This window comes from Cupressus sempervirens, chromosome 10, assembly GCF_028749045.1.
Source record: "Cupressus sempervirens isolate cs-2001-9-10 chromosome 10, ASM2874904v1, whole genome shotgun sequence".
Taxonomy (NCBI): Eukaryota; Viridiplantae; Streptophyta; class Pinopsida; order Cupressales; family Cupressaceae; genus Cupressus; species Cupressus sempervirens.
The window spans coordinates 374,858,314-374,873,823 of NC_143127.1; positions in this window are offsets into that span (position 1 = coordinate 374,858,314).

Genomic DNA, 15,510 nt, shown 5'->3' on the forward strand with positions numbered 1-15,510 from the left:
GGGATGTTGCTAGTGAAGAGAAGAGAAAAGGGGAAGAATTTTCTGATTTTATGAAGTCTTTTCATGAAGAAGTGAAGTTGAACTTGGAAAAAAGTAATCAAAAGTATACAGTGATTGTTGATAAGTCTAAGAGACATCATGTTTTTGAAGTTGGTGATGAGGTGATGATTCATTTTGTTAAGGTTGTAGCTTCTGTCAGATTGATTTGATGGTAAAACATCTTTAAGACAAATATCCTATATGTTTTATATGTAATGTAATACATTTTTTATATAATATACATTATATATTAATATATAATAATATAATAACATATTACATATATTCTTAAAGATGAGTTATACATATAGTTATTAATATTATTAATATAATGATGATTAACTATAGAGACATGTCTCCTCCTCTCCTATTTATATGAGATCCAAATCTGCATTTTGAAATCATTAATAACATTGGAAATGTTATTACATTTATAGAAAATGATCCATGTTACTCAACATGGTATCAAAGCCTAACTATAAATGCAAGAAAATAAAATAATACCTTGAATATTCTAAGCATCCTTTCTAGACTTCCCATCCAACTCACAAGTGTGTGAACTCAAGGATGCTTAGGAGTGCTTCACTACAAACTACCTTAAAGGATGTTTAGTGCAATATTCTATATGAAGAACAAACCCATTTTTTTCAATATTGATAGAGGGCCACACCACTCTAACAACTCACAGCCAAGAATGCAACAATATGGAGACCAAGAGAAAAAAAAAAAAATGCTTCACAAGAAATTTTATTATACTTGAAGATCCTTATAACACCCACTAGATGATATCAAGCTTCTCCTTGAGCTTCCACTCCTCGAGCTTCTCCTTGAGCTTCTACTCCTCAAGCTTCCTCCTTGAGCTTCCACTTGAGCTTGATTAGAAATGCTCATATGCCTTGCTTAAATAGGCACTTACCACCCCTTGCATGACTTATCCACAACCTTCTAGAATTCCTCCACAACCTTCTACATCTTCCACAACCTTCTACAACTTCCAAAACTTTCTACAATATTCATAACTTTCTAGAATTCTTCCCACACACCTCGATAAATGGAATGACAACTATTTATTTTTTTATTTTTTCCTATTATGCCACCTATGCACCTCGAAAATAGAAATCCTCTTTTTCTTTCTTTTCTCCTTTTTCCCCTTTTTTATTTTTTTATTATTTTTCCTCTAATTTTCGTCACTTTCTCTCTCCTCCACAAATTTTTTTTTTTTTTTCCCCCAATAATTTTCCCATGCAAGATGCTCCTGCATCAAACTCCCCCGGTAGATAGAAAAGTGTGTCCCACACTTGGACGCCAAAAAGAAAATCTACAACCATCTTCATCTTCACCAAAGGTTTCCACCTCAATAAGGACAAGAAAACCAATGTGCAAATCCTCCACATCTGCATCACTCTATCAAACACCAGAATCTCAACCATCCAATCAGCATGCTCACTCCCAAGAACAAACTGAACATAATTCTTCATCAACAAACCCTCATTCACATCAGCAACTAGTGAATCCACACCAGTAGCAACAAACCCCACATTAGCAACAACAAATTCCATATCAGCACCAACATGTAGATCTCCATCAATACATGCCAAACTCTCTACACCAGCAACCTCATTGCTCACAACAAGATGCTCTGCAAGATACAAGTCACCACCAACAACTGGATCATCCACGACTGAGTGCTCCACAATCTCCATGTCAGACTCAACCAATTGATCATGAAAAGCAACCTCTGTCCCAACATCAACAAAGTTAGGAATATCTTCAGCAACATCCTCCAGCTGCTCTACAGGTTCTGCATCAGACTCCACAAACTGATCAGCAAAACCATCCTCTTCCACCTTGACCTTCTTAGCTTTAGCATCCAACCGAGCAAACATCTTAGAAAAATTCCTCTCCACTATATCATGGATTTTTGCAATCATCTTAGGGTCCAATCCTCTTGGAGCCATCTCCCAAGATCTTCGTAAACCCTCTGCAACAAATCCTTCCTACACTCCTTGTGACAACCAAATTGTTTGCAAGTCAGATCGCAACCTACCACCTCGCATGAACAATCAGGAACCACATCACAAGTCTAAGACAATGGATTTGCAATCCACAGGCTCTGATAAACTTTGCCCAACCAAGGTCCTGGTACAAACTACCTCACACTTCGATGATTTGCTTGTACACTTAAGAACTCCTGCTCTGATAAACTTCACCCAACCAAGGTCCTGGTACAAACTGCCTCACACTTCGGTGATCTGCTTGTACACTCAGGAACTCCCGCTCTTATACCACTTGATAAAGCAACGACTCTGATACCACTTGATAGAGTGCCACACCACTCTAACAACTCACAACCAAGAATGCAACAATATGGAGACCAAGAGAAAAAAAAAAATGCTTCACAAGAAATTTTATTATACTTGAAGATCCTTACAACACCCACAAGATGATATCAAGCTTCTCCTTGAGCTTCCACTCCTCGAGCTTCTCCTCGAGCTTCTACTCCTCAAGCTTCCTCCTTGAGCTTCCACTTGAGCTTGATTAGAAATGCTCATATGACTTGCTTAAATAGGCAGTTACCACCCCTTGCATGACTTATCCACAACCTTCTAGAATTCCTCCACAACCTTCTACAACTTCCACAACCTTCTACATCTTCCACAACCTTCTACAACTTCCAAAACTTTCTACAATATTCATAACTTTCTAGAATTCTTCCCACACACCTCGATAAATGGAATGACAACTATTTATTTTTTTATTTTTTCCTATTATGCCACCTATGCACCTCAAAAATATAAATCCTCTTTTTCTTTCTTTTCTCCTTTTTCCCCTTTTTTATTTTATTATTATTTTTCCTCTAATTTTTGTCACTTTCTCTCTCCTCCACAATTTTTTTTTTTTTCCCCCCAATAATTTTCCCATGCAAGATGCTCCTGCATCAAATATAGAGCTCTAGTAAATGGATGGACAATGAACCACTTTCTTGTTCCTCTAAGAAGAGGGTTCCTTTAATATATTGTTTAATGAATGATATTGGATCTCTACAATTGAGGTCCACAAAGGTCTATCTCCAACATTTACAAAGAGTATTATGGCAGCGTTGGTGTGTTGCAACTTGACATTATGCATCATAATGTGGGTTAGAAACAAATGAATACTCATACCAAATGAATCCCAATGGAAGATTGACACTAAATGGATTGCAGTGAAAGACTCTCACCTAATGATCGTGATGGGGTGTGAAATGAATAAGGGATTAACACACACACACACACACACACACACACACACACACACACACACACACACACACACACACACACACACACACACACACACACACACACACACACACACACACACACACACACACACACACACACACACACACACACACACACACACACACACACACACACACAATGGTTCTCTGCTAATCACACACACTGGTAGCAGATGTAGATTAACACTATGTAGAGTGGAACGCAATAAGAATCACTTTAAAAACTCTACAAATTTTCTCTATTCTATATAAACCAAGATGATGCCTCTACATAAAGATTATCATGCTCTCTGATTGAATACGATGCAGAAAATCTTTATTTCATGCACTCCTATCACTCATTTAGATGATGTATTAGTTCCTCCTATATTATGAGAGACACATAAGGATGAATCACTTTACTCTCTGGCTAGTTATAAAATAAGTGACGTGTCATCATTAATATTTTTAGTAAAGACAAGGGGAGGCCTTCTAACTATAATAATTGATATTTATGGTGAAAATCAAGGCACATTAAGGCACTTGGATTGGACCCATTTAAGGGTTTGGTGTTATATTCACATCATGTACATCATTCAAGTTTGCATGTTTGACTGGTCCTTATCACCTAGAATATAAGCATTCAGGCATATAAATTAAAAAAAGGTAGACCATTCTAAAAGTGACCTAAGTGTATATATGTTAGTAGAAAAGTACACTAGGTGTTTAACCAGGTGGTGTGGCCATACATGAGAAGGAAATAAGTTCGACACATTAAAGGTAGGTAGGTATAAATGCATAATTTATTGCTAATGATCATTGCCATTCCTTATTTCTATTTAAATTTTTTCTAATGTCATGTGTGGGAGTATATATATTAACATATATATCTTGTGTTTAATATATTCTATATATTAATGAAAATAGAATATATGCATATATATTCAAAGTATATATTCTTATTTATGTTTTTGGAAAGATCTTTATTATGCTAGAAATATATAATACTGAGAGGAGGGGTGGTGAATCAATATTCTACAAACTTTTGCACACAACGGGATATTGTTAATTACTTTCTAACTTGCATATGGAAGCAAACCATAATTTTTGAATAGTAAATATAAACATGCACATAGAGAACTCATAACACCATTATTTGTTAACTAGGGAAACCCTGGCCAAGGGAAAACCTTGGTGAGGACAGTACCCACTAGATGATTCACTAAACAATAGGATCCTATTAAGGGTATTGACCCTATTAGGAGTCTATGAAGTACATATATTATTTCAAGTCCTTGATAGAGGACTAGGCCTTGTTAGAAGCCTCAACCCTAGTAGGAGTTGCTACAACCTTGTTAGGAGTTGGTATAACTATTACACGCAAGAATATCTCACTGCCCTAACATGCAATTATACAATTCAATTCCTTCACAAAATAGGTATACATACAATACTTTCTTGGCTACTATAACTCAAAATTGCTCCGATCTTACATTAGATTTCACATCACATAAAACTTGCAGATATTTCTCATAATAGTTTGCATGTCACATCTAATCACACAAGTTCCTCCTTCTCTGTGCAATATATTTCTTTACTTATACCTTTCACATTAATAAAACTCTACATTGGCAACCTTCATGTCTTCACATGCTTGACGTAATATAAAATAACTTATGGAATAATATCCACATAGTCAACTCAACATAACTTAGTAATTATTTTGTAACCAAAATAATTCCTTAAGTAATACAACATTGTTTACTGCTATGCTATGTTTTGCACTATTAAATACCCACACTTTTAATCTTACTATAACTTGTGTCGTACTGTTCATACACATCTATGCAATGGAACACATCATCATCATGATAGTTTCATGAAGCTTTCCTCAACTACACATAAGATAACTCTCAACGCATCATCCATACTCTTAAGATCTATTCTCTGAATTGCTGCAAACTATTTAATACTTAAACAATTTCTATCTTTAAATGCATAAATGAAATGTTGAATGTATGTTTCCATAAATGAAAACCATCAAGACATATAGCTGACCATATTTCCAATAATCTCCTCCTTTGGCATCGATGGAAACATTTGGGAAAAATTTTCTAAGTCCCAAAATGATATCATACATAACAAAAACAAATAAAAGTAACTATACAAAAATTGCCTTCAAAACATAACAATTTTAGCTCTCTCTCTCTCTCTCTCTATGCTATAATACAAAAAAATGGTTAGATAGTCCTATGGCTACTTATTTGGCTTTCTCTTCCTATTCAGTTTATAAATCTAGCAATTGTATTCATCCTATGTCTATGGATAAATGTTAGAAAACTTTAGTACCTTTGGATTAAAGGTATATCCTATCATTAAATTCACTAAAAATATATAAATGATGGAGCTATACCTTTTAATTTAGAGGATAGTTATCAATCAATGATAACTGATCCAACTATTAGTGTATTTTGTCTTTTGTAGTTGGGTATGTTGAGTTCTCTTTTATTTTTCTATCCAAAGGAAAAATTTGTTTACTAACAGGATGCAAGCATGAAGCTCAAAGAATGATAAATGTAAGTGGATGCTATGCAAAGGTGTAATCTAAGTCATGCCAAGCACTCCTAAGGTTACAAGTTTCCATATTTTCAAGGTTTCGAGTGTTTTGGACCAAAGTTTACAATGTCTTGACAATGTTGAAATTTTTTGACAAGTGTTTGAATAGTATCCAAGGTGTAAATTTGCAAGTTTTTCTTTATCTTGATTAATGTTTTACACACACACAAGGCACAATAAGACAAGAATAGTTTTACATCACAACCTAGGATTTAAGACTGTATATTCCATTGAATTCCCACTTGAACCGAAGTTTATCCATGGTTATCTAGAGTGGAAAACTTAGAATCTTGGCACCATAGGCTCTCCCTTATAGGCATTACTTCCCTAGGGACTATTGTCTCTACTAAGGATGTGAGAATATGGGATGTCTTCATGGGCATTAGTGACCCCTTGAGCTAGTGGGTAGAAAGGATTTTGGTCTCTAAAACAATGTATTTAGTGTGGTCATTTCATTTGGAAAGTGAATGATAAACTTCCTTGGAAGGTCTCCGAGCCCTAAGAACTAGGGTTTGATACACAGCATAGATACTGGAGGAGAGCTATCACACAACAATACCGTTGACATGCCATTAATTGTATCAGGTCTATTATAGTGGTTGGAATGTTTAAACCTAGTTTTGGCCCATCACCACTTCAAGGTCGCTCCCTAGGGCTCACCAAGTGATGAGTCTTGTGTCCAAGATAGGCCTCTCTATAGAAATTGCACAAATTTCTCTTGCACCCAAGATCTATGAATAACAAGGGGAGATGACATGTCCATGCAAATCCTAGATTTCTAAAAAATGCATAAACACCAAGTAGTATAGAAAGTTAATTTTGGTGTACCAAATAAAGTGTTATCTAATCTACAAAAACCATGCATAGAGTTTGAACAAGCACACAAGTCTTCAACAACATCCTGCAAACAAGCATTAGTAGTTTTTCAATGAATGTGTTCTCCCAATGATTGCCACATATTGTAAATAGACCATCAGTAACAAAAATTCATCTACTCTAGGTCCTAACATGAAATTGAAACCCTAGATGTGAATTTTGATCAAAATAGGTGCTTTCTGTGAACCAAATGAGCTCTGATAGAGTAGATTACACCCCAAAAGACCAAAATGACTCAAGATGCCCCCAATTGTGCTTAGACAATGAATATTACATCCATGGTGTAGTTGGGGTCCTAAAGGGTGCAGTTGGTAGTTTTTAGGTGTAGCTGGGAGAGTGGAAGTATGCTATGGGGAAATGGTGTCAAATAAATACCTAGAAACTTAAATCTTGAAGCCTGCTTAATTCATCAACTTTTGTCTCCAGTTTATGTGTTTGTTTACTTTGAAGTCATTTAAATAAGGTTTATTTGGTTGAATGCAGTCTGGATGGGTTGTATGCTGGTTTTATTGTTGCTTTTAATTCAAGCAATTATATAAATTCTTCAGTAAATCAGTAGGTTTTATGAGTTCATAAAAGGGATATTGCATAAGAATGGAGATGGGTGATTGCAGTTGATTAATTCTTATACAAGTTATTTGAATTAGATCTCCCGCTAATAGTCAATTTCTTGCACAATGGATAAGGCACTAGTCCTATAAATCTGAAGTAAACAAGGATGAATTCTATTGCCGCATATCAAGTCATCTTATAAAATCAAAATTATTTCAATCCTATTCAAGAATTATAAATGCTGGTATCAACTCATTTATATCTAATTTCTGAGTCTTAGGTAGCTGTTATTTCCAGGAATATTTCTAAATTTTAGGAGAATTATGACCAGATCTGCTGATAAGGGATGTGTATAAGTTTGAGAGCATTGAAGAATTGAAGTGAGCTGTGTATGTATGTGAAGGTAACAAATGAGAATCATAATGAAACTAAGATAATTTCATATACAGTTGCATTAGAATTATCCCTAGGTATACTCGCCTTGGTTTAGTAGAGCCAGAAGAGTAGGAAACCATCGTTTGGTTTTGTTGAAGTTGGGTTATAGTGATTCATTCATATAGTTGATATTGGGAATTGGCTAATCCCTAGATTGTGTGAGTCATTTCACTGTGATATTAAGCATTTTGTTGCTTGATAGTTTCAACAATTTGAAACACCAAAAAGATACACGCTACTCCTAATCATTCAAAGCACAAGCATAAGGGAAAAATGAATAATTATTTATAGTAGGACTATCTATGAGAGCACAGCTTCAAGAGTATGAGCTGCGTCTTTAGCCAGAGATGATAAAGCAAATTGCTTCTTTTCTTCTTCTTTTTTCTCCCACACAAGCATACCCATCTGCACGTCATCTGCTAGAATCACTACATTACATTTTCTATTTTGGAGAAACAGTTCCTTAAAATGGTACTTCTAGATTGCACCAGGAAAGCTTCTATAACTTATAACAATGCATCTTGTATAGTTTCCTCATAGTATTTACATTGTTGGGTCTCCAAACTCTACAATGAAGTTCTTTTGAAAACTTGCAAGCTAAGATTCCTTTCTTCTTTAAATGAAGTAGTGAAAAAAATCCTGACTCAACAAGGTCATGTTGTGGATGCAAGCCATACAGAAAGATGAAAATAAACTACTGGAATGGAGAGGAAAGGAATGCAGATACAGATGTTCTACAATATATCAATCCTCCCAAAGATTGAGTTCTTGTTTAATGTCTTGCAAAGTAATCTACAGTAAAATGGCCACAAACCTCTACGAATGGGTCTGGATCATATTCTGTTAGAGGTAATGCTATTAATTTGAGTGAAAAAGAAAATGGGAGTAGCTATGGCATATTACATTCTTTGTTTTCGATTCAGAGTTTTCCAACACCAAGACATCTCAAGATTCCCTACATGCAAAAGAAATACAAAAAATGAATAGTGCATTATATCAAAAATATAAATTTTCCACAGCTTTATCCTTGCACTTAAATATATGCTAACCCTGAACCTGAACATCATCTATAAAACAACTTTGTGACCTGAAAGAATTAACAGTGGCTTTGTTTTTTAAATTGCAATGAGTAGAAGAGAAAGATAAAATGTAAAAGCATTGAATAGCTTTGGAATCTGCCTCTACAACTTTTTGATAGATAAAAAACTTGGAATGATATCTAATGACCAGATTCTTACCTCCTCTCTTCTCTCCTATTGAACTTGCACCAAACTCCTGCCCATTGCAGTCACGGTGCGCCCCAAAATAAAATTAACATTGCCGTGACCTTTTTTCTTATGTTCTAAAGGTCGAAATTGATACAATTTTACCATAGTCAAAATTTGGTCAAAATTTCGACCATATCGGGCCCATTTTTTCGAAAAAATGAATTTAACAACCCAAATAGGCCTTTGGTCAAAAATTTTGGTCAAAAATGGGGGCACAATGTACTAGTGTATAATATCCTGTATGTTGTCTAGTTGTTTTTTCCACCGTGTAGTCTCTTTCCAAAGCCGCTCCTTCTCCTTCTAGTATAATTCCAAAAACTCTCTCTCATGCCTTCAATTTTGATTATCAAACTTTTGAATATATGTCTTTACCATATCTAAAATCAAATTCACATTGTGTTGTAACTCTGGCATAGGTGTTTGATCATCGAGAGCTTTCATTTCAAAATTCAAGTTTTCAAGATTGGTCAACACCCTCACTTGCAAACATCTCATGTCAAGCACTTTCTGTACTATTTCAACACCATTTTCTTGCTTCTAAGCTAACAGTTCTTCAGGTGCATTTTCTTCTAAAACATTAATTTTGTTGAACAATTGTAAACTCTTAGAAAGTGCATTATTGTTTTCATGTATGTATGTATATATGTATATATGTGTATATGTATGTATGTATATATGTATGTATGTGTATACATATATGTGTATATATACATACACACACATATTTGTGTGTCTATGTATGTATGTATGTATGCATGTATATATACAAAGAGATCTTGTGGATTGTGGATTATGGATTATAAACAAAAAATGAAAACATGACATTAATCACTCCCATTTATTTTGATCAATTATGGAGAGTTGCATGCAAAAGAGGGTGGAGAGCTCCAAATGAGGGTGGAAAGCTTTGAACGTCGGTGGAGATCAGTGGAGATCTAGGATTTCGTTGTTGTTCCCTTGTGATCGTTGAATTTCATTGTTATGCCCTTATGATCTCTGCATTTCATTATTGTGCGCTTGTGATCTTCGTACCTTTGCTCTACAATCTCGTTGTCATGCCATACCCTTGTGATCTTTGTGCCCTTGCTTTGTGATTTCATTTCTGTGTCGTGCTCTTGTGATCTCTATGCCCTTGTTCTGCAACTTTCTTCAAGGGGAGAAGAGGTACCCACATAAATGTTTTTTTTTCCCTTCTAAATGCAAATCTCTTTATATTTCCCTTAGTAGGTGAATAGAGAAGCTTCTTTTTATGTATATTTATGTGTATATATACATTTGTGTGTGTATGAATGTGCACACACACACACACACACACACACACAAAGTGATCTTTTTTAAGGTGCTTATTTTGCTTCCACTATGTTAACTCTGCAAGGTTGGTTGACTAGTAAGTGTGCCTTTGGGCCCTAGTTCGCTCATCTCCTTGTGTCAATGTATGTCTATGCTCAAATTAATTGAAAGTGAACATTAAATAAGATATTAAATACAAATAAAAAGGATTTAGTTAAAAGAAACAATTAAAAGTAAAATAAAAACCTTAATCAAAATTCTATCCTAGTTCCTAGGGGATTTGAACCTAGGTTCTCATAAGGACAAGGTTAGTAGATATCGATTATGCCACTTGAATTAAATTTACATGATATTTGATTGGGGAGGTTGTTGTCTTACCCTTGTATCTCATAAGAAGATGAATGGACAATGAAATGAGTAATCAATAGATTATGGAAATAAAATAGGTTATGAATGATCTTAGTAGAGATTAACATGGTTGACTTCATTGCATAGTTTGTACATGGGTTTATTAATAATACTCAACAGAATTTTGAAGAAATAACTATTCATAGGGAACATTTAGGGACATAGTATAAAAGGGACGTAGTATAAAATTAAATTTTTAGAAATTTAACAAGAGTATTTATTTGTATTAAACATTACATTGTGAAATGTATGTAGTGACTTTAAGTTTTCTATTGGATTTCAAAACAAAGAATTTTTAATATGATAATAAATTTGATTTTCAAAATCTTTTGATTTTAATCTCATATTTATTATTTATTATAGTTGATTGTCTAAAATTTTGGTTAAGTTAGTTAGGGTTTTAAATTTTGCAAATGAATGTATCCATGTTGTCAATGAAACTTGGACAACACCTTAAGCTTTTTGTTCTACACATTAATCCTATTTCGGATTGAAAAGTATTTTTCTCTAATCTTACTATTAAAGGCTTTTATTAGAAGATGAGATGGTTAAGTGGAGTTTGATGTTATCCAGAATCAAAACTTAGAAAAGTTCTATCTTGGTAATTGTCTCAAACTCTCAAGAGTAATTTGGAGCATCTGTAGTTCTACAAATGTCCTAATTTTGGTTTTATTATGATTTTATAATTTTTTGTTATTTAATTAAGCAATGATCTACTTTTGTCTATCATAATCTTCTGTTCTTTAACATCCATTCAATCATCATGTTTTCTCCTTGCATTTTGAATGTGTTTTTAACCAGCCATTTCATTGAGGAATTTTCTCAAACAGTAAATATGAAGGGTTCATAGGCATTTACCAAATGATTTCACACTTCTTATATATGTGTACATGACTGATTCCAACTACATTTTTACATTTCCATTTGTTGTTGAGAGATTTTGATGACCATTGGGAGGCTTTTGCCAATGCTTTAAGACTTTATCCTCCACATGGTATTAGCTATTTGAAACAAATCCATTTTAGGTTTATCACGTACAAACATAACTCATCAATGATCTATATATGTACAATTTTTTTTTACTTTAAGAAAACTACTAAAATGGTTAAAATTTTGAAGTGGTGTTCCATTCAACCATTTTGCTAGATAATCGAACTCCCTCTATGATTCTACATATCTATAAGAGCTCTGTCATCTAACAATACACCTTCAATGCATTTACACTACTAGCAATCAGGATACGATAGATATTGACAAGGTCTATATTCCTGTTGGCTGTATCTATTTGAAATTTATAGGCCTCTTAAAAATCCAAACCCAGGTAAAAATCTTTCCTGTGCCACAATTCATGGCTTGATTTCAAGTGCATTCATACAATGCACATCCACCTCCAAATCTCCTCACAAACACTACAAAAAAACACATGGTATTAGAATAAAAGTCCAAGTGTTGTCACGGGACCTATAAGTCCAACACTAATAGTTTACATGCCTGACTATGGAAAAACATGATGAATCCTTTTTTTCCTTTAAAAACACAGACTCTTCATCGAGCAACTCAAGATCAACAAGGCTTGTATAATTTCTCCTTCTCAATTTGTTATATTTTAATTTTAAGAATTATTTTTAGAGGGACCTCTATTATTCCTTCACTTACCTAGTTTTTTTAAATAGTAGTTTTTGATGTACAATTATGCACATTAGTTCTAAACTTTTATTTTAAGATTAATTTTAGACAGGATTTGTAATATTTCTTCACTTCAATTCATTTTTCTTCCTTTGTAGATTAAAGTTTTGAGACAAGACTTAAATATTTTATAAGTATTTATTCAAAGAGTAGTTTTTTGGCACTGTTATTGAATCCCCTACATAGGTCTTTGATCTCTATTTTGATTTTTTTTTTTTTTTTTAAGTTTTTTTTTTTTCAAATAGTTTTTTTTGTTCATAGTGTTCTCGAAAGTTACATTGGTTATTTAGGTGTTATTCATATGGGTATACTTGGCAAGTTGGGTGCTCATTGACCCTATAATTAGTGAGGCTAAAAACCACTTTCTTGACTTGGCCTAGTTTTGCATTCTTCAACTCTATTCCAACTTCTTCCACTCTAAATATTCCACTCCAAACCACTTTCTTGTCTTAGGCCTAGTGTGTTATTCTTCACCTCTATTCTCAACTTCTTCCACACAATATCTTGCAACTGATCCTTCTAAAATTTCCAAAATACATTTTCTTTCTCATGTCGTTCCTCCTTTGTTTATGTAGCACTCAAAATTGATAATGGTAATCTTTAAAGCCTTCTATGGCCATGATTGGCATCAAAACATGTCAATTGATTGGTTTAAACTCCTCACCTCTGATCCATCTTCTTTTGTCTTCTTTAGGTATCCTTGCACGTTCTGATGCTCCTGCATCACATACAATGGCCCAACAATGGAAGCCAAGGATGTAACCATGCATGTATTAGCATAGTCTCCCTGCGAGGATCCCAAGTATCTAATGTTGTTAATTTTGGCATCACTATGTGATCCAAAATGTTATTAAGTATTGAAGCCGGTAGTAGCTTCTCCCATGTCTCTAGAAAATGTAGCATAGGTTCAAGGGATCCCTTGGATCCAAGGAATTTGTAGCAGCTATTCTCATTGCTAGGAGGATAACTTCAGTGAAGAATTGAGTGTAAGTGACATAAGCAAAAGATGCAATTTTTGAAATTATTTCAATTTGAATACTAATTTCTCCATACAAAATGAATTTTTTCCAAAAACTAAAAATACCCTTTTGTAGATCTTGGACTCAAGATTATGGTCATATAAATTTTGTAGTATTTTGATTATTTAAAATATGTTATATTTATAAAATATTACAAGTAGGTCTTTTAAGATTCAACAAGATGTTTGTTCAAATAAAAGAAAAAAAATAGTAAATCATGTTTAAAAAAAAAAACTTTGTGTACCTCTAGAAGAGAGTCATCTTCAAGAATATGTAATTTGTTTTATAAAATATTTAGATTTGATAGAAAAAGTTTGGTGAGATTTTTTTTTTGTCAATTTTTGATAAGTTTGACTTTGAACACTTATAACTTGAAACAAATAAGTCCAAAATCATTTTTTTTTGTCCACTAGGTATACATGTCAACTATAACATAGTTCAAAATCAGACCAAAATATGATCATTTGCATATATTTGTTTGGTGGGAATGAAACTCTATATTTTTAGCATTTTAAAAAAATTTAAAAATATACTTTGAAAATTAAAAAAAATGTTAAAATTTTTACTCAATTAAAAAAAAAAAAAATTACAGGAATAAACTTCATCCAATTTTACATATTTCATTAGTTTACATCATCTTCAAATTCTAAACATAAATGTCCCTTTTCTATCATTAAAGTTGAATAGTTTAAGTTCTGATATCCTTTTCCTTTATAAAAGGGTGACACCTAGAGCTCTTCCATTGGAAGGATGAGCACTAGTCATCAAGTAGTAACTAATTGAATAGACAATATAGCTTTCATGCATGCGAATACAAGTTCTTTTAAAAAAATTTAAAATTATGTTGGAAATAGTAGGAATATGAATCATCCAAACAAAACTTAGCAAGGACTTAGCATGGTGCGAAGCACTTCGAACTATGATGAATTTGTAAAGTAGGTTGTTTTACATATAAAATTTCATGGCTTCAATAATGGAAACACTTTGAACTCTCAATAACATAATAATAGATATGGGGATAATTTCACTATAGTAATGCTAAATATACATGCATGGATATATTGTTCAGTAAACACTAAATGCATGAATTCAATTTAATACTTGAATGCCCTTAGCCTAAAATGTGATTTGTTAATGATTATGCCTATGACATCCTTTGTTTATTCTATTCCAGTAATAAATATGTACTTGAACATAATTCTCTTTGCATATCTTTTCTACCATAAGAATTGAGAAACTTGATTGCTTGTCAACTTAGATGGATCTGCAAAATTTAAGAGGATTATCAAATGTGCAAAAAGGCAGGTGCATATTTATGAAGTTACTCACTTTTCCAAATAGATTCTACTACCTCCTATATGCCATCTTTTGCTTGAGATCACTACTATTAACAGGGGTAACTTATCTTCCTTCTTGGAGTCCATGTCTATGTCTCATATAGCATCCTTTAGGTCTGAGTAGTTGTTAGGGTTCCCAACATGAAAGAAAAATCTCAATTGGATTATTATTTTTGTCAACAATGGCAATTGAGAAAATGCACTAATTAGAGTTATATTTTTTTTGTACATTTAGAATGGTGTTTCTTAACAAAGATGTCATGCAAAAATTTAGGAGAAAAATGTCTTCAATGACTACATGAAAATGATTTGCACATATTCCTATAGAAGTTAAAAACTCTATACAATCAATTATGATCTCGAAATTAGGAGACATACCCTATGTGTGATATGAAAATTCTTCAGTTGTTCTTTGTTTATTCCATTCACTAAATGTTCTCTCTACTAAATTGGAGCTTCTACTAGTATTATCTACAATTACCCAAAAATGAAATGTGTATTCAAGATAACATTGAGTTTGTTCATCATGTTGGATGATTTTCAAGTTCCATGTGGTACTCAATAGAAATAGGAAGCACCATTTTCTTCAATGTATGACATCCAAGTAGATGAAACCTAAAAAATAAACCATCAATCACACCATCAAATGATCCTCCTATAAATCTTTACCTATAGATGGGTTACATTCTAGAGTTTCTTTCATCATCAGTGAATGTATAAGG